General features: G+C 28.4%; 1 long non-coding RNA gene across 2 annotated transcripts; it reads right to left on the bottom strand.

Moving 5' to 3' along the window:
* Window positions 1-1,963: 1,963 nt before the first annotated feature.
* On the bottom strand, window positions 1,964-20,550 carry LOC142318428 (uncharacterized). 2 transcript variants are annotated; one of them, XR_012754906.1, is made up of 3 exons: window positions 20,393-20,550; window positions 18,161-18,417; window positions 1,964-2,180 (listed from the first exon to the last, which is right to left on the bottom strand). It is a non-coding gene; the product is annotated as an uncharacterized LOC142318428 (long non-coding RNA). The 2 variants fall into 2 exon arrangements; XR_012754905.1 differs by lacking the exon at window positions 1,964-2,180 and adding an exon at window positions 16,643-16,733.
* Window positions 20,551-26,006: the final 5,456 nt, after the last annotated feature.

Raw genomic sequence — 26,006 nt, 5'->3', positions numbered from 1 at the left:
ATTACAGCTTCTTTCTTATGTTCTTCAATTGTTACTGTTGCTGTTTGGTTCCTGTACATCTTAGCAATTGTTCTTCTATCTCTGTATTTGAACCCTAACTTTTTTTAAATGCTGAACATTTTATTCCAGTCTACGTTATCGAATGCCTTTTCTAGGTCTATAAACACTAAGTATGTTGGTTTGTTTTTCTTTAATCTTCCTTCTACTATTAATCTGAGGCCTAAAATTGTTTCACTTGTCCCTATACTTTTCCTGAAACCAAATTGGTCTTCTCCTAACACTTCTTCCACTCTCCTCTCAATTCTTCTGTATAGAATGTAGTTAAGAATTTTGATGCATGACTAGTTAAACTAATTGTTCTGTATTCTTCACATTTATGTGCCCCTGCTTTCTTTGGTCATAACTATAACACTTTTTTGAAGTCTGACGGAACTTCCCCTTTTTCATAAATATTACACACCAGTTTGTATAATCTATCAATCGCTTCCTCACCTGCACTGCGCAGTAATTCTACAGGTATTCCGTCTATTCCAGGAGCCTTTCTGCCATTTAAATCTTTTAATCCTCTCTTAAATTCAGATCTCAGTATTGTTTCTCCCATTTCATCCTCCTCAACTTCCTCTTTTTCCTCTATAACACCATTTTCTAATTCATTTCCTCCGTATAACTCTTCAATATATTCCACCCATCTATCGACTTTACCTTTCGTATTATATATTGGTGTACCATCTTTGTTTAACACATTATTAGATTTTATGTACCCAAAAATTTTCCTTATCTTTCCTGTATGCTCTGTCTATTTTACCAATGTTCATTTCTCTTTCTACTTCTGAACACTTTTTATTAATCCACTCTTCTTCTTTGTGTTACTTAATTTTTCAAAATCCTAGAAAAATTAGTTTATATCAAATATTAGCTTCTTAGAGGATTATGCTCCCCCATAAAAACACACACACACTTGAAAAAAAGAATATGAAATAATTAAAACGTGGAAAGAACTGACATGAATATAATAATAATTCCTTGCAATGTCTGAAGCTATTTATTTGATCACTGACGATCTATAAAAATAGAGTATTATCACAGCTCATTACGCTGCACAGCCGTTGTTATTTATTATTAATGTTGATTATATTCCAAACCTAGTAAATTTCATTAGATAACAGTACCACATATCTTAAAATTTTCATGATTTTGCAACAATATTAGAAGTATTTTTTTCATTCATAGAAATATAGTCATCCAACCTTTCATGGATGTTGGCAGCCAAACTCTACATGAATGCCTTAATAGCAGTAGAATACACGAGGTGGTTTCACAAAATTTCTAATCGTAATAGATTGTAACTTAAACTATCATTAACGAGATGAAAATCTTGTTATTTTAAATCGGCTTCCAGAGTTTTCATTATTCAAATAATTTCAAAACTAAGCGTAAATCTTTGACATTAATCTGCATGACATCGAATTACAAGAGCAAGCAGTAAGATAAAGAACGATAATGGAAATTTTTATGTAAAGAATGATTAAGTCTGCACGACTTAAAAATAGATATTTTGTGCAGTAGCTATATATACTAAGGTACATATGCCTCTCTCTTTTCCTGTTTAGCGTCCGGTAACTACAGTTTAGATAATACTTCAGAGGATGACATGTATGGGTGTAAATGTAGTGTAGTCTTGTACATTCTCAGTTCGACCGTTCCTGAGATGTGTGGTTAATTGAAACCCAACCACCAAAGAACACCGGTATACACGATCTAGTATTCAAATCCATGTAAAAATAACTGGCTTTACTAGGACTTGAACGCTGTAACTCTCGACTTTCCAAATCAGCTGATTTGGGAAGACGCGTTAACCACTAGACCAACCCGATGGGTCATAACATTATATACTACGCTGTAAGATTAAAATTTTTATACGAAAGAAAAAGAAACATTTATAAAAACCGTTTCACTAACCTGTACGTGATTTATCAGAATTATTCATGAACATTTCTTTAGTCGCTTTAATCGGTGCTACCTCTCTGCTGATAAGCGAATAAGCTTTACGTTCTGTCCGATTATATATTGTCATAACAAATCCACCGCCGAGTCCCATACTTTGAAGATTGATGATTCCATTGCAAAACAACGAAGCCACTGTGGCATCTATTGCTGATCCACCCTTGTCCAAGATGTCTCTAAAAAAAAAACAAATTATATAATATAATCTACACAGAAAATTATAAGAGGAACCATACGACAAGCCCAAAAAAAACTTGATTCATTCCCAAAAAACTCCCGAGACTATTATAAAATTTTGGTCAGGTTCTTCCAAGATATGAACCACCCACCCTTATGCTGACAGCAAAAAAAGGAAATATGGCCCACACCAATAAAGAAAATGATGAAATTTTTTTGGCAGAAACCTTCAATAGACTCCTCTACTGTGACGACCCTTCAGAGCTTTTTAAGATTGACAATGAAACTCCAGTTAAAACTTCACTGGCAAATATCAACCTGCCAACAATTCAAGAAGTGCTCGCTGTCTTAAATGAAATAAAAAATTACAAAGCAAGCGGAGAAGACCAGCTTTTCGTAGAACTCTGGAAACACTCATCGTTTTATTCAGTCAAAGCTTCCCTACATCTATGCCTCGTGAAAATATGGAACGAAGAAAAACTTCGAGAACACTGGACCACAGCCCTCAATTCATCCATTACATAAAAAAAGGGGATAAAACTAATCCGGAAAACTACAGAGGCATATCTCTCCTCGATTGCACATACAACATCCTGTCGAGAATCATATACAACCGATTCAAAGATCAACTTGAACTAGAAACTTAGGGAGTACCAAGGAGGATTTAGGCCCGGATAGAGAAGTTGCCCGGAGCAAATAATATCCCTAAAATTTATGATGGACTTATAAAAAAGACAAAAAAGAAAACTAATAATCACCTTCGTCGACTTTAAAAGGGCCTATGATTGTATACACCGACCGTCCATGCTGAATATTCTGAGAAACCGGGGCCTTCACCCTAAACTCGTAAACGTGATAAAATTAACTTTAACCGATACCCAGTCCAGTGAAATTCAGAGGTGAACTCTGTCAACCCTTCTCCATAAAAACTGTATTGAGGCAAGGAGACGGCCTCTCACCACTCCTTTTTGTAACTGCACCCTCGAATTTGTCACGAGAAAATGGTATTAATAAAATGGTATAAAATGGACTTATAGGCCACATATTAAGGCATCCTAGAATAGTCGCTTTAATATTGGAAGGACAGGTAGAAGGAAAAAATTGTGAAGGCAGGCCACGTTTGGAATATGTAAAACAAATTGTTAGGGATGTAGGATGTAGAGGGTATACTGAAATGAAACGACTAGCACTAGATATGGAATCTTGGAGAGCTGCATCAAACCAGTCAAATGACTGAAGACAAAAAAAAGAAGGTTTTATTACTTACTAAATTACCCTAGGGATACTTCTCCTGTGTTTATAAGATGGTTGCTGAGTCTTTCTCCTGTTTATCCTTCAGGAATAACCGTTCAAGTATTATATCAGAGGATATATATGAGTGTAAATCTTGTACAGTCTCAGTTCGACCATTCCTGAGATGTGTGGTTAATTGAAACCCAACCACCAAAGAACACCAGTATACACGATCTAGTATTCAAATCCATGTAAAAATAACTGGCTTTACTAGGACACTTGAACGCTGGAACGCTCGACTTCCAAATCAGCTGATTTGGGATGACGCGTTCACCACTAGACCAACCCGGTGAGTAAGGTACATATGCCTATTGTATACTATATGCCTTAGCAGCTATATCAGCTTGTTCATCGGGTAAAATTTCTGTGCGACTCTGAACAAAACAACATACATTTTGAACTGAACAAAAACTGCATACAAAGTCTGTAAATAAAGTAACGAGACCGGTTCCGGCTTCCGCACAGTTTTAATGCATTTAAGATTATTTTTTCATGTTACATATACTGGTTTCATTAAGACCAGCACACTAATAGCGTATTGTTTCATTTTCACATTTCTTTGCAATGTGACCAAGACCACAGCAGTTATAATGCTTTTGAAAATCTAAATCTTTATATAATTTACTCATTTTCCAGTAACATGTAACTTTATGCTATTCAGTGTTTAGTGGAATAGCAATGGATCAAGATCATTATGCATTAGTTGTTAAATTTTTATTTTTCTGACTGTTTAGCTATGGATTTTTGAACGTATGTTATGACACTTTTTGATTGGAAACTTGGGAAAATTTGTTCTTTTATTAAGATTTCTTGCATTCCTGTGTGTTTTATTTTTATTTTTGTTTTTTGGATTATTTTTATTTTTGGATTATTCAATTTTTCAATATGATCTTATATTTATCTTGATATTGCCTTTCTATTTCATTCATCATTCACTACCTGCAGATGATTTACATTGATGATACATTTGAATTTTCCATCTTTTTTCATCTTAGTAGTAATTACTTTTGCATTTAATTCAGCTTACATCATGGTATATTTCACTTCTTAATAATCCGCACAAATGTTTGTTTTGGTTTTTATTGTGATATTAGAGGATGACTGTTTGGGAAATGCTAAGAGTGTGTACTACGTTTGGCAATGTCTGCATATGTTGACTGGGTGATTTTTATTTTTTCATCAGCCTCTTCTATCAATTTGTTTAGTCTATCATTCTTTTCTTTTTTATGCCTTTATTATTATATGCTTTTATTTATTTATTCTTTTCTTTAGCCTTTTTTATCTTGCACTTCAGTCACTAACCACTTCAGTAGTTCATTCTCACTAACTAATTTATTTTTTTGCGTTATCAGCTCCTGACTTAGATTTCAAATCATTCACGAGCTTTTGAAGCTGTATACACTTCTAGCAATTTTTATTTCTTGGTTCTTAACTATTTTTTGGTGGTCTACTTGATTGCTGATTTTGACAACATGAAAAATGATTCTGACAAAGCTTGGTGAAATTTTGTCAAAGTCAGTTAAGATTTGTGTCTGGTTGGGTGGATAAAAACTTTTTATACATACACATTTACACATATAAACAAGACTGGGGGCAATAGCAGATTTTCAAATTCTTTAGAAATCTGCTAAGAAGTAGGATTAATATTTTGACATTTTAAAAAAATCTGCGATTCATTAATTTTTTTTGAGGTTTCTGGTTCACATAATTAATACCGTTTGATGATCCATGCATTGTTTTATTGAAAAATAAAAAAGCTGGCAGTGAATTGCATAATTTTCCTGGCTATCCCAGTCAAGTTATGCGATTCATTTTTAAATTACAGGGTGAATTAATTTTTGTTTTTATTATTACAAACCCTCAAATTTGTATATGGAAATTCAAAATATAAATTATGTTGCATATAAAAAATACCACGTCTAATGATGATTTGAATCCAGATAAAAGAATTGCTGAGATTGTGGGGGAATTCCCACCACAAAAAATGATGGAATTTTTTTAAATGAGCTATTGTTTTACTTTTATACAAAGCAAGATCAGTCTTGATAAGGAACATAAATTTACTTCAAGCCTGCTAATAAATACTATACAAATATTTGATTATCAACATATTTATGTGTTGTATAGCTGGCAGCAATGTAAATCCATGTTGAATTGAGTAGAAACCGCTTGTTTGGTGTGATAAGTGTTAATGTTTTGGTGGTAATGTTCTTTGTTAATATAGTTGATGTACTGAAAATAAGTTATTTTTAATATGTTTATTTTTACATTTTAATGTTTTGTTACAAAAAATATTGAATATAAATGTTGATATCTGTTGTAAGGAAGACAAAGTGATTTTTAGAAATAGAAATCTATGTAGATATATAATAAATGAAGTTAATAAATTAATTATTTGAATAATGGTTATTAATTAGAATAAAATAGAATGATATAGATTATGTTTAGACATGAAGTCTTAATGATTCCTTTTTTATTATGTAAAGAGTCCTGTGAACCTATAATTTCTTACTATTCTTTATCTGATTATTAATGAATGTATGGTTCTTTATTTTTTTAGTCTTGAATGAAACATCAAACTAGTAAGGATTTATATGGTGTGCAGACTCTAAAATACTAAAATAACATGTTTTTAATTTAAATAAATAACATTCTAATTTATAAATATTTTGTTCACTTTATTTATGCAACCTACAACCCTGGGATTCATTAGCTAAGCGCTTAAAATATATGGGAGTAGTTGTACATAAAGATTGGTCCTCTGAGATAAAGATTATCAAATCTTTCTATATAACTCATTTTAATTTGCCTTTGAATTTATGTTTAGGCGATCCAGATTTCAACATTCTTCTAAAATTAATATTCTTCATGGTGCACAATTTTATCGTAGTCTTTTAAAACCAAAAAATTCATTCAAAGTTCTCAATATCTAATCATTGAAGAATCAAGACTAGGCTATATTCTTGTATATTTCTGTGTATACATAATCAATCTAATAAACCAATTTAATATTCTTTCAAGAAAGAATATTAAAGAACAACTTTTATGTTGATCTTATAACAGGATGCGACAATCTAGTTGTATTAAAGAAATTAAAGACAGATGGAAGCTATTTGTTACACCAGCAAGAAATTCTTTAATTTTTCTCAAATTTAATTTTGTAAAAGATCTATCAATTACAACAAATCAGCTGCCACCAGATAGATGTAAATAGGCTCAGTAGGTCTTCGAAAAAGAAACTGAATTTAGATTGTTACAGAAGTTCTAATAAAGGATCAGGGGATGGATATTGCATATTTGATGTTAATTTATTGAGTAAGTTTTTAAACAAATTTGTTAGTTATACATATTGTGAAAATGACTGTGTAAACTTGATTTATTCTGATTAGAAAGGAGTCAAAAGTATTTTATTATTTTGTGATTCAGAAAAGAGTTACAACTCTCATTATCGAGAGCTTTACCTACTACCATTAAGAAAAAAAAAAGAAGTGCAACACTAGTCTGCAAGTAAAGAATTATGTAAAAAATTATTTTACTCAGAGTAAAATTTTAAGATACTAAACCCATGTTGATAATATTGTCACACACCCTTGATAATTTCTAACAAACGAAAATGAGGAACTCCTGAATGAAATTACTCAAACACATAGTCAAAGTGAATTGCTAATGTAATGGAACCATCTAATTAGTATAAAAATGTGACTGTGACCAGAAAAAACAAAAAAGAAAAAGATTTTTTATGCCTCCTATTTATGGAGGGGTTTGAATTATTATCAGAAAATACTTACTTAAAGAGACATTAAATTATATGAAAGCGTTTATCTATTCTGAGTAAAATTTTGAGATACACGATTCATAAGGTCCATATCTCCCTGTTTAAACAATTGCGTCCAAAATAAATTGGTATCAGTGTCTCATATAAAGAAAAAATAATTTAAATTTTTATCTAAATCAGTTAATCCAGTCTGGAGATAAGGAAAAAACAGATTATGTACACAAGTACCTTAATGATTTTGGAATGCTTTAGTACTAAAACTGTTAGAGAAGGTCCATGAAATCTTTGTAGCTGCAAAAACCCTGACATGCAAAATTAGACCTGCTTAACATACTTTTTTTAATATATATTGTGTAGCTGTACAGTATAACTACATCCTGTAAATAAGTACATATATATATGTAATTATTTATTTTAGGTATATAGTTATATTATACAGTTGTATATATATTTAATGATAGATAAGTTAAACTTACCATATTAACTTATCTATTTACTGTGTTTTGTTGGTTTAAATTTCTTTTCATATTAAATTTAATTAGCACAGTTAGTCAGTATGTTAATGAATTATTTGAACTTTCAAAAAATTATGAGTATATATATATAAAATTATTTAATTGAAAAACAATTACAATTTTTTGGCAAGGCTTACAAGTAATTATCTCCTAAAACTGCCATCAACATTGCAGGAGAGTCAAATGATGAAATTATCACATTTGAACCTCCGAGACTCTATTTAATATTTATTTATATTGATGGCATAATTAGATGGGAAATTGACCCTAGTATTAAAATGACCAGTTGACATCCTATGAACACTTTTCTTTAATTGCACCATAGAACTAGAATATATATATATACAGCATCATGTAAGATGAAACAAATATAATATTATAATAATTTAGTAAATTAATTTCAGTTTTGTTTTTGTAATTAAGTTAAAATGCAGTTGGCTTTTATCATAAAACATTTGGATCGTTTCACGTTTTAGAAAACATAAGCTTTTGTTAGAAAAGTTACTAATTGATTATCTCCTTCGTACTGCTTATGAAATGTGTGTTCAGGTTAACCCAATTTTTAAGAAATCTGATAAATACAGAAAAAATTATTTCTTTTTTCACACCACACCTTAGTCTACTTTTTTTTTGAAAAGTTGGAAATGATTGCCTGTCAAATATGGTAATAACAGTATTATGTAGTCAATGTTGGCAATATTGCCAATGAAAAATTATTCAAATCTTTCATTTCAGTATAGTAATTTTTTGTTTAAAAAAATTTCACTTATTCAAAAAAATTCAAGTTAATTCATAAAAAAACATGCAAATCAGCAATCAGAAGAATCTCTTCTACAAAGTAAAATAAAATGTTATAAGTAGTATATTTGGTAAAATAAGCAAATAAAAAATTAATAAGTCTTTATTACGATTGGAGTATAAAAAAAACACTATAGATCATGTCACTATAAGATAAATTATAAATATAAACAAATTATGAAATAAAAAATAGATATATATTAAGTTCATTTTAATTATTTAAATATAATTACATAAAATAATGTTAAGATAAATATATTAAGTATTAAAAAACATTACTACAAAATCATTCAGAAGCCGCTATTGAAAATTATTTTGATCATATATTAATTACATATGTACACGTTGGACGAGCTACAAATAAATCTTTTTTTTTTTTTTCAATTAGTATTATTTAAATAAACTTTTATACAGAGTAATACATTTCAATATATATAATTAAAATTGTGCGCGCGTGTGTGATTATACAAATAAATAAATAATTTAATTAATATATTATTTAGAGATAATAAGGTTTACTTAAACTGAAAATTACTTCAAAATTATGTAAGACACCCGTTCGCTTCGGTTAACGTACATTAATTTATTATATTAATATTCTTAATAGGGAGTTGTATTCATAAAACCACAGTTCTAACATTTACTGATGCTATGACAGACGCTATGTTGCCATTTAAACTGATTTTTTTCCCGCCTTGCCAGTGTACTCGCCACAGTTGGGTATCGGATAAATCGCTGCGTTGCATTTGTCTTATATCTTATTCAATTCATTTTCATAGAATAAATCTTCCAACAAGCTAACCAGGAAATGAATAAAAAAAATTTTTTATTACTTATGGTAAAATTTTTATAATTTTTTTTCTTAATTTAATAACGAATCATTATATTATCATTTTACTATTTTTTATAAAAAAATAAATATAAAAAAATAAATAAATTTCCAACAATATTTAAAGTTGATGTTATATTTTCCATTTGCAATACGGTTTTACTACTTATTTGATATTTGTCGTTTATGTAGTAGTATTAAAAACTTAAAAAATCATACTTAACGTTTTTATTTTATATAATACAGTTAATAAAATAATCACTGATTTTATAAATCCGACCTTTCAGTTAACAGGACCTACATATTTTATTTACTCGTAAAATTTACATAAATTATTGCTTATTGCAGTATTCGAATTATTTTAAAGATTTTCTTGTTATACGATTCAGAGATTAATTATGATTCAGATTATCTGAGATTACTGTTTATTAAAACGTCGATTATTCGGACCTCCATATCAAACATTTTGCGACTTAAAAGCGATGACAAATCTACAAGAACTTTAACAAATCTTAAATAAGTTTTTTTTGTTTATTTTTGTAATTTTTTAAGTTGTATAATATAGTTTGTATTATAATCACTCAGTATCCGTAAAATTTACGTATAAATTATTGCTTGTTTTAAGTACTCGAGTTACCAGAGATTTTCTTATAACAAAAAACAGAAATTAATTCTGAATCAAATTAAGAAATATAATCTGAGATTAATGTTCATTAAAACGTCGATTATTCGGACCTCCATATCTAAAACATTTTTCGACTTAAAAGCGGTGACAAATCTAAGAGATAAATAAATATTAAAATATTGTTTGTTGAACCAAGACTCGGATTTAAGCAAGAGTGTATTTGTAACGAAGTTATTAGTTACGTAATTTCACAGCCGATGGTAAATAATGACGTAATGCGCTAGCATTTCACTTAATCAATTTTACCTTCTCAATTCATAGATTTAAAGCGTATGAAAAATACCAAATCTTGCCGGGATTAAACCCAGAACTCTCCACTGATTCTACCGCTCTTTCCGTCGTGTGTGTTTCCTCAGTTCATTCAGGAAATGTTATTCTGTTTTATATTTGCGCTAGATATAGGCCGACATTTTTTCATTATATTTTATTCATTTACTAATTATTAACTCGTAACAAAAAATAAAGCTAATTAGCCAACCCGTTAATTTAAATAGTTATCGATTCTTCGACTGTTTTGTTCACAAAAACGTTTTTCTGCAATTACACTCTCAAACTGTTCCTTCATAAAAATAAAGATTATATGAAAGTAATTTGGAAATCATAAAAGTTTTATAGTCATTTTACTAAAAATTAATTAAACTTACAAAATTAATGATCTTCTCCACCAATAGTATTTTATGGGGACTGGTGCATATAATTTTTTAGCGTCTTAAAAAATTATTATTTATTATTTTCATTTCATTAAAATTAAAAAAATAATAAACTGTACTTAAATTGTAATATTTTTTTATTGTTATAATTATCCGAGATATGATTATGCATAAATGTGCCGCAGGGTAGAACATAGAGCAACGCCCGTGCGAAGTTACGTTGGGTAACTAATTGTAGTACTAGACTGCATCTTAAGCGAAAAATAATATTACTGTCTTTTTACCTCATACCGAGCGTGGGAACACATGCACAGGTAAGGAGTATTTCAGACCTTTTTTACTTCCTTGTACGAAGTAAAGGAAGTATTGTGATCGCGAAAAATTTCGCTTTTCAGATTTCAACCAAAATATTCATTTTGACCATCCCTGAATCCATTTGACAGTTTCGGCGTGACCTCTGTACTTATGTATGTATCTCGCATTACTTAAAAACTATTAACCGTAGTATGTTGAAATTTTGGATTTAGGACTGTTGTAACATCTAGTTGTGCACTCCTCCTTTTTATTGCAATCGACTGAACCAAAAGTGTCCAAAAAAAGCCCACTATTTCTTAACTGCAGTAATAAGCCCTGATTGAGAGCTTTTCAACGATATATCATAAATGGTACTTATTTTCATCGGTTCCAGAGTTATAGCCAAGTAAAAGTTTAATGAAATATTTGGATTTTACAAGGAGAAGGCACATCGGTTTGAATCAGACTTCATCTCCTTTTTTTAACTTCTTTTATTTAAATATGTTGATTTATTAATTTATTAAACTCTCATTGTAAAAAAAACTTTTACTATGAATAATAATTCAGTAATAACCAAAAAGAAAAAAAATATCATGAATTTTTATGAAATAAAATTACATACTTTTTCATTTTAAAAAAACGTGTAAATATAATTTAATTTATTAACCTGTGATTGTAAAAAAATTACAATAAATAATAATTCAATAATATGAAGAAAAAAAAAATCAAAAAATTCTTTATTAAAGAATTAGAGGATCGTATTTCACTTTCAAATGAAATAAGTTTATACCAAATGAAGCAAAAAATGTGTATATGTAATTTAATAGGCATACAAGGAAGTCATGTGGTGTCCCACATCATTTTTTTTTTTTTTAATTATGACAGTGAGGTAGATAAATATTTTCGTACGTAAAAAAATAACGGGATTCGGATCCAGAACCTTTTGGATATAAATCAATTTTGTGATACATTTAATCTGATAAAGTAAAATGAAGTGTACATTGTTTTGTCAACCAGAACGGTAGTAATAAAAAAAAACAAGAAAATTGTATCCTGTTACCATTTTAATACGTATTATGTGTTGACTGTTAGTGAAGCGTGTCAATTGATTTAATTTCTAATGCAGTAAATTTTTTGTAAAAAAATACTCTTCCCGTACATTTTTTGGGTCAATGAAATCAAAAGAATGAATTCGTGATGTACAAAAAATTTCAAGTTTTAAGTCTGTTGCGTAATTAAAGAATAATGGAGGGCGCGCGCGCTCACACACACACACACACACAATGTTTTATTAACTTACTCGTATGTATTGTTAAACCAGTCAGAGTGACGTTGCATCTGAATTAACGTTCTTTTTGTATAGTAAAGAATTCTGGGTTCGATTTCCGGTTACGTTATCTTACATTATTATCAAAATTCATAACATGAAAAATTAAAAATCATAACCTAAATAAAATTGGGTGAATAGTAACTGACGTTTGTCGGCCTCCGTGGCGCGAGTGATAGTGTCTTAGCCTTTTGTCCGGAGGTCCCGGGTTCGAATCCCGGTTAGGCATGGCATTTTTACACGCTACAAAATTATCATTTCATCTCATCTTGTGAAGCAAATACATAACGGATGGCCCGAGGAAAGGAACAAATATATATATACTTTGTATGTTGTCAATACGATTAAAATAAATTAAAAAAAAAGAAAAGAAATGGTTATAAATATTCGTTTTATTTATCGAGAGATAATTTTACAAATTATACTGCGCTATCGTAGACAAAACTGCTCGCCGACGCGCTGTCTACTACTCCAGTTGCTATGAGACGTACAACTGTTTCAAGGTTAAACTACACAACTGCCGTCTCGAACGCGCGGCTGCATAAAACACGTTTAACAATAATAATAATAATAATTTACAAATGTTTAATACTGTCTAAAGTAAAGCCATTCGGTTTATTTCTTTTTCACACCCTCCGAGATTTTTATTCTACTTTTTATTTTTTTATCATTTTTATTTATTTATTTTATATAGCATATCTCTTGATTTTTTTTTAAATATTGTTTTTTAACATTAATGCATAGTATTTTTAATAAAACTGTTCTGAAGGAAGATCAAGTCTATTCTTTAACGTTACTTAATATTTATTTTTACATTTAGTATGTGATTTTGTGCTGAAACCTAGAATCGAAATCGCGACTTTCAACTTGTCAGTCTTTTTTTAATAGGTAATATCAAAATAAGTATTTTTAAAACCAAGAATCGAACCCACTTACTTCCAATTACACCAATCTTTTTTCTTTCCTTTTTTAGGTTTTTTAATTAACTTAAAATAACTTAATTATAGACAAAACCTACATTAGAAAAATTGAACTCTGTGAGAATCAAATTGAGTCTAAATTTACGTACTTATTTTTTTTTATAAGGATTATGCGTGCAATTTATAATAGAATCTTCAATTTATGGTTATTTTTTTAATGCGTAAAACTGATACAGATATTACACATATGGAGTGTTGTCCAAGCTGTAACCGAAGCCTAAAGATTAAATATAAAATTAATACAAAAAATGTAATCTTCTTTAAAAATAATTCCTAAATTCTTTTTTGAACAGAGGAAGGTTAAGAAGTGTAACGATAATAACTGAAAAATATATAACACTTCAACTCGACGAGTACAAAACCTGGCTTACTCTCAGAAATGAATTTACTATTTTAATTCAATAATTTATTATATTAGGTTGGAGGTTGTGTGTGGAAGTATGGTATTGACATTTTGAAGTGAATTAAAATTTCAAGCCTGACCGGTATACGAAACCGGGATCTTTCGGATGAAAGGGAAGATATTACTACTCCACCTCGGCGATTGGCGAGGTGATTAGTTGATACGTGCTGAAGTATTAATTACATTAACTTATAAACTTAAAAGAATTGTAATAAAAAGAACAAAGATAGAAGATAAAAATATAAACTTCTATAGGATGTGATTTTTAGTGAAGATCTAACAAAATAATTAAATAATTTTTTTTTTTTAAGTAACGGAGTAACAGTACAAGGTGAAAAGATAAAGATGCTACGATTTGCTGACGATATAGTAATTCTAGCCGAGAGTAAAAAGGATTTAGAAGAAACAATGAACGGCATAGATGAAGTCCTACGCAAGAACTATCGCATGAAAATAAACAAGAACAAAACGAAAGTAATGAAATGTAGTAGAAATAACAAAGATGCCGCTGAATGTGAAAATAGGAGGAGAAAAGATTATGGAGGTAGAAGAATTTTGTTATTTGGGAAGTAGAATTACTAAAGATGGACGAAGCAGGCGCGATATAAAATGCCGAATAGCACAAGCTAAACGAGCCTTCAGGAAGAAATATAATTTGTTTACATCAAAAATTAATTTAAATGTCAGGAAAATATTTCTGAAAGTATATGCTTGGAGCGTCGCTTTATATGGAAGTGAAACTTGGACGATCGGAGTATCTGAGAAGAAAAGATTAGAAGCTTTTGAAATGCGGTGCTATAGGAGAATGTTAAAAATCAGACGGGTGAATAAAGTGACATGAAGAGGTATTGCGGCAAATAGATTAAGAAAGGCGTTTGGAAAAATATAGCTAAACGAAGAGACAGACTTGTAGGCCACATATTAAGGCATCCTGGAATAGTCGCTTTAATATTGGAAGGACAGGTAGAAGGAAAAAATTGTGTAGGCAGGCCACGTTTGGAATATGTAAAACAAATTGTTAGGGATGTAGGATGTAGAGGGTATACCGAAATGAAACGACTAGCACTAGATAGGGAATCTTGGAGAACTGCATCAAAGCAGTCAAATGATGAAGACAAAAAAAAATTCAAAAGAAAATATAGATTTCTCTTTTAATACAGTTTCTAAAATACATTTCCTGTTTCAGTAATAATAATTATTAAAGTATTCAATACATAAAACAGTAAAATTAAGATAGTTCCTGTGAGATGTTCATTGTACTAAGAAATTTGTACTTATTTTCAGTAGGCCACTAATGGTAGCGAAGCGCAACAAAGAACAAATACATATAAATTATATTTACTATTTATACAAATAATGTATCTAGATTTAATATAAAAATTAGGCATTCCTATAAAATTATTTAAAACATTAAAGTCATTTTATAAATTTTACCTTAATAAAATTATTTTAGTTCATTTATAAAACTGATGAATTAATTTTATAAAAATTTCGCGATATTGATCTATCAACATCAAAGAAAAAAAAAATTAAAACACCCTTCTTATTTTGAATAAAAAAAATTTGTAATCTGGAAGAAACTAGAATAGATTTTAAATTTAAAAATATCAATAAAACACGAGATTTCATCTAAAAAAAGTGCATCATATAAATTGTAGCAAGGTACTTTTAAAAATCATGTTGAAATTTTAATTTAGTTTTCATTAAACTATAAATGAAAAAAAAAGAAATGTTTAATTTTAAACCGATATATTAAAAAAAAAAGTTGTATACAATAAATTAAATCAAATGTTCATAAATTTAAAATAATGTCCTAAACCGTGTGGAATTTCCTTTCTAGAAAATTCTTCAGTTACCATACAAACGATATGCATAATAGTAACCGATTTTGATGAGACTGAGAAATGTCTCTTAATTGGCACGACATTAGAAGTTTTACAAACAACTTTATTACTTTTCTTTGTTTTTGACTGGTCGACGATATTAAGAGTTTACTCGCTATATTTTATGTTCTCTAAGACGGAAAATATATTATTATTTCATCAATTAATATAATGAAAATTGGTAAATATAAAATTAATTTGGTTATAAATTATTTTCTTTTTTTTTAATTTAAATTAAATACCTTAGAATAAATAATTCATAAAATCATTTTATTAAAACATTTGCAGTGAAGAAATTCGAAAAATTCAAATTAGCTTAGTATGGTTTTAGCAGTCAACTACTGATTTCTGTTGAAAGAGGAAGTTAAATCCGTGCGTAAATATTTACTTGATTTACTGATAATCTATTTTTATTGTAATCGTACAGTTTTTAGGTAATATAATATTTAAGTTTATTATTTTATTTATTAATATTATTTAACTACATATGTTTCGTAAAAATCATGTTTGTAACTTTCACGTAGGTTAACAATAAATTTTAATCTATTGTAAGTTTAATATTGGATAAATTTATATTCTCTGAGAAAATAAAAATATAAATTACAACTGTAAGTAAAAGAAATACTAAAGTTTATAAATATTTTTTAAGGTGGATTATCTACGTATTACAGTTTAATTATCATATAATTAAAACACTCAGGCAATGTAATAACCTAATAAAACGATTACGAAAGTTCTTGTTATAACAGACACCTTTTTCTTTTAAGATAATTAAATCATTACGTTAGTTAGAAGTTTGTGTGTGGGAATATGGGAAGGAAATTTGTAGTTTGTAAAATAAATACTATGCCTAAATGATTTTCGATCCTGGATCTTCTAGGTGAAAGGCTGAGTTTTTACTACTCTACCATAAATATCAGCGAAGCGATAATCCTACTTAAAAAAAAAACGATTAGAAGTGTAGATTATGTTTGTTTAAAATAATTATCAGTTAAAAATACGTAAAAGTAAACAATTTAATTAAACGCTTACCGTATTGTAAATGTGATGAGTTTTACCAAACGTTAGTATGATTATTTAAAAATAATATTATTTCTGAATTGCTCTTGATTAAACTGAACTAAAATAGAAACACAATTATGTTATTTTTAAATACAACTATTTAGTAGAAAATAATATTTTCCCTTACAATAAAACCACAATTGTTATTTGTGCTTGAAATATAAAAAATAATTTATATGTATACGTGTACTAGGGGTAAACTAACTTTTAAAATAATATAAAACAAGTGTTGATTTATTTCTTCATCGCAAAGCTGAACAATTGCTACTGTAAAACAGTTAAAAAGATTAAACGTGTGTCCAGTTTAGTCACGTCTTTCTATATCCCGCTTATTCTTTTCTCATTTTACTCCCTCACTCCTTTCAGTATGTTTTTTTTTTATTATAAGCTATAGTGTGTGTATCTTATTTCATATATATATATATATATATACAGAGAGAGAGAGAGAGAGAGAGCGCAACAGATCAAAAGACTATGCTTTAAAGGAGACACAGAAGCGACTAATGGTTATAAATAACTGGTAATCTATTAGATAGTTTACAATAGAAAATGAATATAATTTTATGCTACCGTTTTTTTTTTGTCTTCAGTCATTTGACTGATTTGATGCAGCTCTCCAAGATTCCCTATCTAGTGCTAGTCGTTTCATTTCGGTATACCCCCTACATCCTACATCCCTAACAATTTGTTTTACATATTCCAAACGTGGCCTTCAATCGACAAAACCATTTGTCGATCAACGCTCTCGCCTTTTAATTATGAGCAATGAAATTTTGAAAAACGGAAAAATCGCGATAGAAATAAAACGAGTTAAAATTCCCCCGTAGTAACTTTTTTACCTTCAGAATTACACCCAATGACAAACATTATTCACTAACTAATTAATTAGATTCGCCTAATTAAGGTCATATTTTATTTAGGCACATTTGTTAACGATTAAAAAATAACATTTGAATAACATTAAAATCTGGAGTTAAGCTTCCCTCATCACCCCTAACATATGGAAAAAACATCAATCGGTAGGTAAGGATTTTCAAATAAAATACAAATTGACTGTACTAATTCGTTTAACTATCATAAGAATAAAATACATATACATACACAAACATGCGCGGGCGCACGCAAACTCACACAAAAATACAAACAAAAACAATCAAACAAAAATCAACAATAATTTGATGTTTATAAAGAATTAGGACACACACAGAGAGAGAGAAAGAAAGAAAGAAAGAAAGAATGAAAAAGAGAGAGTGTGAGAGAGAGTGACCGAGCGAGAGAGGGGTTTTAAACAAATTATTCAATACTACTTTTTAAAATATAATACAAAAACGTAATACTTTACATTCTATATTAACTATATAATTAAAAAACGAAACATAGGTGACCACTTAAAAATTAAATATATACGTATTTTAATTAAAATCCTTGTTTTAATAATTATGTATTAGATAGAACAAATAAAATATGTAAAAAAAAAATACATACCAAGATGTTAAAATAAAGACGTTAATTTTGTCTATACAAAGCAACACACATTGATGATACGTAAATTTAAACCTCGACTGGATCGGGTGAGTTAGACTGTATACTGTATGTTCGTTCATCTCCGCGTACAATCGGTGATCTTCGGTTATACACGTCTTCTTAACTTGAACAATACAGATTAATGTTACTGTTCTTGTGGTAGTTTTATATGAATTACGTAACACACGTGCGCGCACCCTCACATATACACTCGAGATCTATTTAAAACATAAAATAAATGATTAAAATAAATCTTACAATAAACTGTTAAACATAATTTAAAATTCATTTTATGAGTAAATATTTTTATTTATTAATAACAGTTAAATAGCTAAATAAAGGTTTATTAAAAAGAAAAAAATAGATTAATATCAAAAAATTAAATTAAAAAACCATTTAGAAATCGAACCCAGGTTTTAGAAAATATACTGATATAAATTAAGCATACCACTCTTCTGATCACCGTAGCGGAGTGGTAGCCTCTCGGCATTTCATCTGGAGGTCCAAGATTCGAATTGTAATCAAAATATATTTGATTACATATAAAAAATTATTTTAAAAAAAACTTAATATTTATATTAACATTAATAAAAAAAAGGAGACATATTATAAAAACCCTGCAAAAAGTAAAAAGTAAGAATTAAAACAAATTGAAAATGTTAAACAAAAAAATATAAAATATTAACAAATATAAAAAATAAAAGAATACCTTGTGATCTGGGGGTGTCCAAGTTAAAAATCGATCCCGAGACCTATAAGGTCTATCTCTACTAATATGCTGTACTATCTCTACTAACTGTGTTACGATAACAGTATATTATCAAAATGAAAATGAGACACAGTTAAATATTTTGTTCAATGTTAACAGCTAATTACTATATAAGAACGAAGTAAGACAAAATCTGAACAAACATAGATTAAATTTCAAACGTTACTTTTTGTTAGATTAATAAAAAATAAATCTCTCGTAAAGTAGTAATCGGCTACGATAGATAAATTTAGAAATAATGAAATCATATCATTACATCCTTATGTACCATTCGTTAATCTTTTCTATAATCTATAATAATTTGTAGTTCAGCTGTTTTTCTTTAAAATAATTAGCTATTGAAGAAGTTGCAATCTAATTGTGGAAAATTCTTCACATACTAATCCGGAACCGAACCCAAGCCTTTTGGTATATTATGTAGCAAGGAAGTACGCTTTCTGTGACACGGTCGCGGCGACATTATATTTTTATTTTTAGTTATAATATTCGATTTTTTAAATTTCTGCTTTAAATTAAAATAAAACAATGTTTAGTAAAAAAGAAAAATTATAAAAGCACGCACGCGAATGTACTTTTATATATATGTGCAATAATCACGTTTACGTGCGTGGTTATAATTAATCGAATATTAGGTAAAATTAAATAATTGAAAGCCACCACATCATTACTCGTTTATGTACCGTTAGCCATGTTTTTAGCTAACAGATACAAGTGAATTTAAAAAATTGCTTTCATTTATTCATTAGTATAGTCTTTTTTTTAATAAAAAAAAGTAAAAAAAATGAAAAAGAAATTAGAACAAACATTTTGACTAAATTTTTGTCGAAAAAAAATTAATAATAAATCTGACCATGTAACATAAAAACCGACCGTTTTGATCTACAGAACATATCAATGTAAATTTCAAGAAAAGTGAGAAAATATTTGTAAAGTATTTCATATGAATAACAAAGGCAATTTATCTTTCTAAAATAGATAGCTAATTTATCAATTACCAAATGTAGACACAGGCAAACGGTTTTGTTGTTAAACAGAAATCTAAATTTTTAAAACAAAAAACAGAACTTCAATAGAATATTGAAACCCGAAATAATAAGTAAAGCACATTTAAATAGAAATAATACGTAAATAAAACGTTTAGTCTACAAAAGATTCAGCAAAACCCCTCTTATAGTGTATCGGTACTTACTAGAAAGCAAATTATTTTAGTTACATATTTTTTAAAAGTAATCTGTACTTAATTTTAATTAAAATAACAAGAATAAAAATATATTTGGCTAACCTAAAAATAATCATTTTTGCCAAAATAAAATGTTTAGTTCATTAAACTCCCAAATTTCTCCAATATGTTAACCAATATAATCACATTATTTAATTGTGTACTAATTTCTTATTACAAAATATTATAATTTGAAAGAACTTACCTCATTTACACGTAAAATTATTTTCTATACGGTTGTCAGATTCATGTAAAATATATTTAAATATACTGAATTCTCTAAATACAAATAATCAAATAAACAAAATTTGATAACGGTTTTAAAAACACAACTACAAATCGTGAAGAAATAAACTTTATTTACTGTATGACAACGTTAATCTTTAATAACACTTTTAATATATTAATCACTTTTAATAGATTAATATCAGAAAGAAAATGTTAGATAATATTATTATGTAAGATTTTTTGATTTTTTTACATCGCTGAATATAATGGAAACGGCTAATAATATTATAATCAATTATAATTTTTCATCAACGTAACACACATTTTGATGTACGTAGTTGTTTTGATGAATTTCGACGCGAACCAAGGAGAGAACGTGAGAGTCAAATGCATTCACATTCTCTGCTCTCTCTCCCCCCTCTCACAGTCTCCATACGTACAAACTAACCGCAGTAGTAATATTTTTCCTCCCTTCTATTGTTCAGAAGCCATCTTTTTTTTATATTGTTAGGTTATTTTTACTTTTAATAAATTGAATCTCGTGTATTAAAAGTGATTAATTTAAACAAAAATAATTGTTACTTTTTTTTTATAAAAAAATTAATATTTGTAAAATGTTAGTTTAATAAGCAACTTATACGTATTACTTACCCGACGTACGATGCGTATATTTACAAATAAAAAAATGTTTTGATACGGGTTTTATGTACTATCAAACATATCGATTTTATTTTTTTACTCGTTTCTTTATTCGTACTTCAAAAAATAAACCTTTTCAGATGAAAATACCGTTCATATTTAAGGAAATATTTGAATACTTTATTTGACGTCACATATTTTCGTAAAAATATAAAAATTTTTATGAACGCTTCAAATAGATATTGAAAGATGTATTTAAACTCTTAAGTATAAATTCTAACTTAAAAAAATTTCTATTTAAATTTTTATATCCGACAAATATTTTTGTCCCGTAAACGCTACGCGATGATATCGACCGATGGCATCAAGTTTTTAGAATATTTTTTTTATTGGAAAATAGTTTTACGCACTAAAAAAAGATTTGAAGAAATATACTATATGTAATATTGTGAACCGCACGCCCTTTAATTCTCCTATATTAAATAGCGAGTTTGTCAGCAGTTTTTTAAGGCGGTAGTGTATTTTTAATTTTTTATATTTATTTCCTTTTTTAAGAACAAGTTTTTAGATTTGACGTTAAATTGACATTTAGAAATAAAATTTGTGTAAAATATAATTCTGAGAAATCCGTGTACGCATAAACAACTTCGAATAAAGAAGTTTTGAAAAATTTGAATTTTATTCATTTAAACAAAAAACGGCAGAAAAATAGCGTATTAAAATTTTTTTTATTGTAAATTTGTCGGTATTAAAGATGTATTACAATATCGTAAACAAATAATATTCGTTTGAAAAGTTAATTAATTTTTTCTTTCGGTTTATGAATTTTTAATAAAAAATGACTTTGTTTCTTAATATTTTGCAATATTGATAATAATTCTTGTTTCGATATAATTTCGTTATATAACAGAGTTTTTCTGTCATGTTTCGATCTGTTTTGTTTAAATAAATCGAAATAAAATTTCCTAAATTATTTTTTACGTTCAGTTGATGTTACTGCGTAGATTTTCTTAGAATTTAATTCTTTACACATTTTTTTAATGGAAATTTAAAAAATATGTCAAACTAAAATAACGTTTTTACGCCAATTTTTTCTTGTTTTTTTTTTTTACGGCTATTTTCTAAAATATTATTATAGATGCAGTTGTAGAAGCAAATTTATTCAATTATTTAGGAAAACATTCATTATTTATCGATTAACATAAGATCTGTTGGCTCCATTTTACCTAGCTTTTTGTAAGGTGTGCTCGAAAACTTGAAGTTTCCAGATTTAAGTTATATGAATTTTTTGTTTATTTTTCGCTTTTAGAACGCGTCCTGTAATTCTTTGCGTTCCTTTGCGAGTCAAGTTCTGTATACGATCCATTAAAAGGCGAAGATTTGTGTAAATAAAATGTTTTTTTTTGTAAAGTTTACCCGGACCGATTTTAATATTTTCTTTTGTTCGAAACCTTTTCTCGAGTGTAATTTTTCTGGTAAACCGGAAAAGAATTCACTTAAATCCTTAACTTTTGAAATTATTAATTTTTTGCCTCCTGTTACTCGATTTCCCGAAAAAATTTATCTGTTATGTAATATTAGAATATATTTTCTTTTTTTGTAAATTACAAAACGGATAAACCTTATCGTAATATTTTTAATAAGTTTATTAAAATTAAGGGAGATTAATTATTATTTTAAATAAAATGTAATAAATATAAAATAATCGACAAATCTTGATTTAATTTAATTATATCGAACGTCTATATAAGAAATAGAGATATTAATATTGTTGCTGGACTGCAATACACACACTTACGCACACATGTACGCAAGTTTACATCGCGTGATAATTACTGTCCGACGGTAGCCAATCAGACCGAAGGAAGCCACCTGTGTTTTGTTCATCTCCCCCTCTCACCCTCTCCCACACCGTCGTCGCATTAATCAGACTGACAGTTGTTTTTAGTTGATGCATGTCATCCCAAAAAAATTAAATAAAAAAAGAATTACCTCTAAAATTCCTCTTAACAAAAGTCGTCTGTCAACGTATGAGCTATACAATTTTATAAATAATCGTTTTATTTTATCATTGGCTATGGAACTACCGTTTTTTTTATTAAAACATTTATTACTATAAAGAATTTATTTATTAAATTTATTTTATTTATATTTACATTTTCATTTAATTTTTTTTTATTAAACACTTCGCTTTTATCGTAATCTGAATGTTAAAAAAATCGGCCTTAAAGGATTAATATTTGAATAGATGTATAAATAAATATACACTTATACAGACTTTTGTGAAAAGTACAAGGTCTTCTGAAGCAGCTTTTTATTATTGCAATACCGGGTGAGCAACTTAAAATCGAACCTAATCGTCTCGAACTGCAGTTATTTTAGCGTCACGTTTAACACTGCTATTACTGTCTACTTTTGTCAGTTTTAAACTGTCCCTGCTACAGCGCAGTTGTGTGTTATTTTTTTTTCCTTGAATCATCATATAAACTTGAAGCTTGTGCGTGGAATATGGAAATTTACAATTTACATTTATTATTTACTGTAAATATTATTTTTTCATAGTAAATCTGATTTTTTTTAAATCTCAAGTTAAATAACAGCGATTTTAATTAAGAAAAAATATCTACGTTTGCTATTTATACTTATAAAAGAACCATATTTCTTAAGAAATATAAATAATATAATGCACTTACAGCACAAAAATCTTCCTAGCAAGAGAGTTATTTTTTAGATAATAAGTAATAAATAAATTATTAGTATAAATAATATATAAGTCCCAAGATTATTTAATTAATTGCTAAATTTCATAAAAAAACGCGTAACTTCTTGCCGGTATCACTTTTGAGTAATAAATGTAAATTCTATTATTCTGGAATGAATCTTTGTTAACTTTATGAATAGTAATTACATTTTTTCCTTTGTAAAGCTGTAAGCAGAAAAGAAATTGTGGAATAAATAAATAAATTTTGAATATTTTTTACATACTACTTCTATTTTTTCTTATATCCAAATACATATTTATATAAAACAAATATTGAAAAAGGAAAATTAATCTTATAATCAAGAAAAAAACCTTTACAGTCGTGGTTATTATTGCATTTGATTACTTTTAGTTGCGATTTAAATTACTGAATATTTTAGATTTTTAAATATTTTTATAATCTATTACAGTATTTCTTGTGAAATTGAACGCATTTAAAACAAATGAGGTACAAGAACCGACATTCGGTGTAAAGCTGTTTTAATGCTTTTCTGATTCTGGTTACTTATTCTTATGTAGTGAAAAAAATAACGATCGAAGAAAAAGTGTAAAAAATTCAAAAAATCAGTATTTTATTACATATTCTGCTTTCCCACACCAAAATCACCTCTCAGAAAAATTTTTTGATTTGTTCTCATTTACTGCGTTAAATTGAAGAAGTAAAATAATTCCACCGATAAATTTACGACTTAAAGTTATCTAACGTTTCTTTTTTAGGGGTGGGGGTGAATAATGAAGATTTTTAGTATCGTAATATTATTAATAAAAATTTAAAGAAACTTGAAATTTTTTTTAAATACTCCTAAATTTGATATCTTTAAAATTTCATCGATTCCCCCACCGACAATATCGCCTCCAAAGGTTTTTTTGGTCGCTTACAACAGTTGCACTATTACTATCCTTACGAAGATGAAAAGAAAAAAAATCGTTCAAAAAATTTGCGATAAATGAAAAGATAGTTTTGTCGATTTCCGGGATAAGAGGGAGAATTTGGGGAGCAATGTTTTTTTAAACGGTAAGATAAGCGCGTACGCATGTACTCAAAAGTTTGAGAAAAATGACTCCAAAGACATTATCTATCTCATCCCCTGGAGATATTGGCCCCAAACTGAAAAAAAATTTCTGAAAAAAATCTTTCGATTCGACACGAGCTAATTTTAAAAAGCTATTGTTCACACTTAATGTTCTACAATAATTAACTTAAGATTATCACAGGTAGTTGTTTTATTTTTTTAATTATTAGGTCTATTATTGTGAAAAAATTATTACTTAATTTGTTACTAATTTTTTTTTTTTGTCTTCAGTCATTTGACTGGTTTTATGCAGCTCTCCAAGATTCCCTATCTAGTGCTAGTCGTTTCATTTCAGTATACCCTCTACATCCTACATCCCTAACAATTTGTTTTACATATTCCAAACGTGGCCTGCCTACACAATTTTTCCCTTCTACCTGTCCTTCCAATATTAAAGCGACTATTCCAGGATGCCTTAGTATGTGGCCTATAAGTTTGTCTCTTCTTTTAACTATATTTTTTCAAACGCTTCTTTCTTCATCTATTTGCCGCAATACCTCTTTATTTGTCACTTTATCCACCCATCTGATTTTTAACATTCTCCTATAGCACCGCATTTCAAAAGCTTGTAATCTTTTCTTCTCAGATACTCCGATCGTCCAAGTTTCACTTCCATATAAAGCGACACTCCAAACATACACTTTCAAAAATCTTTTCCTGACATTTAAATTAATTTTTGCAGTAAACAAATTATATTTCTTACTGAAGGCTCGTTTAGCTTGTGCTATTCGGCATTTTATATCGCTCCTGCTTCGTCCATCTTTAGTAATTTTACTTCCCAAATAACAAAATTCTTCTACCTCCATAATCTTTTCTCCTCCTATTTTCACATTCAGCGGTCCATCTTTGTTATTTCCACTACATTTCATTACTTTTGTTTTGTTCTTGTTTATTTTCACGCGATAGTTTTTGCGTAGGACTTCATCTATGCCGTTCATTGTTTCTTCTAAATCCTTTTTACTCTCTGTGCTAGAATTACTATATCGTCAGCAAATCGTAGCATCTTTATCTTTTCACCTTGTACTGTTACTCCGAATCTAAATTGTTCTTTAACATCATTAACTGCTAGTTCCATGTAAAGATTAAAAAGTAACGGCGATAGGGAACATCCTTGTCGG

Source organism: Lycorma delicatula, chromosome 1 (assembly GCF_047948215.1).
Source record: "Lycorma delicatula isolate Av1 chromosome 1, ASM4794821v1, whole genome shotgun sequence".
NCBI classification, from domain to species: Eukaryota; Metazoa; Arthropoda; class Insecta; order Hemiptera; family Fulgoridae; genus Lycorma; species Lycorma delicatula.
This window is presented reverse-complemented; position numbering and strand designations above follow the sequence as displayed.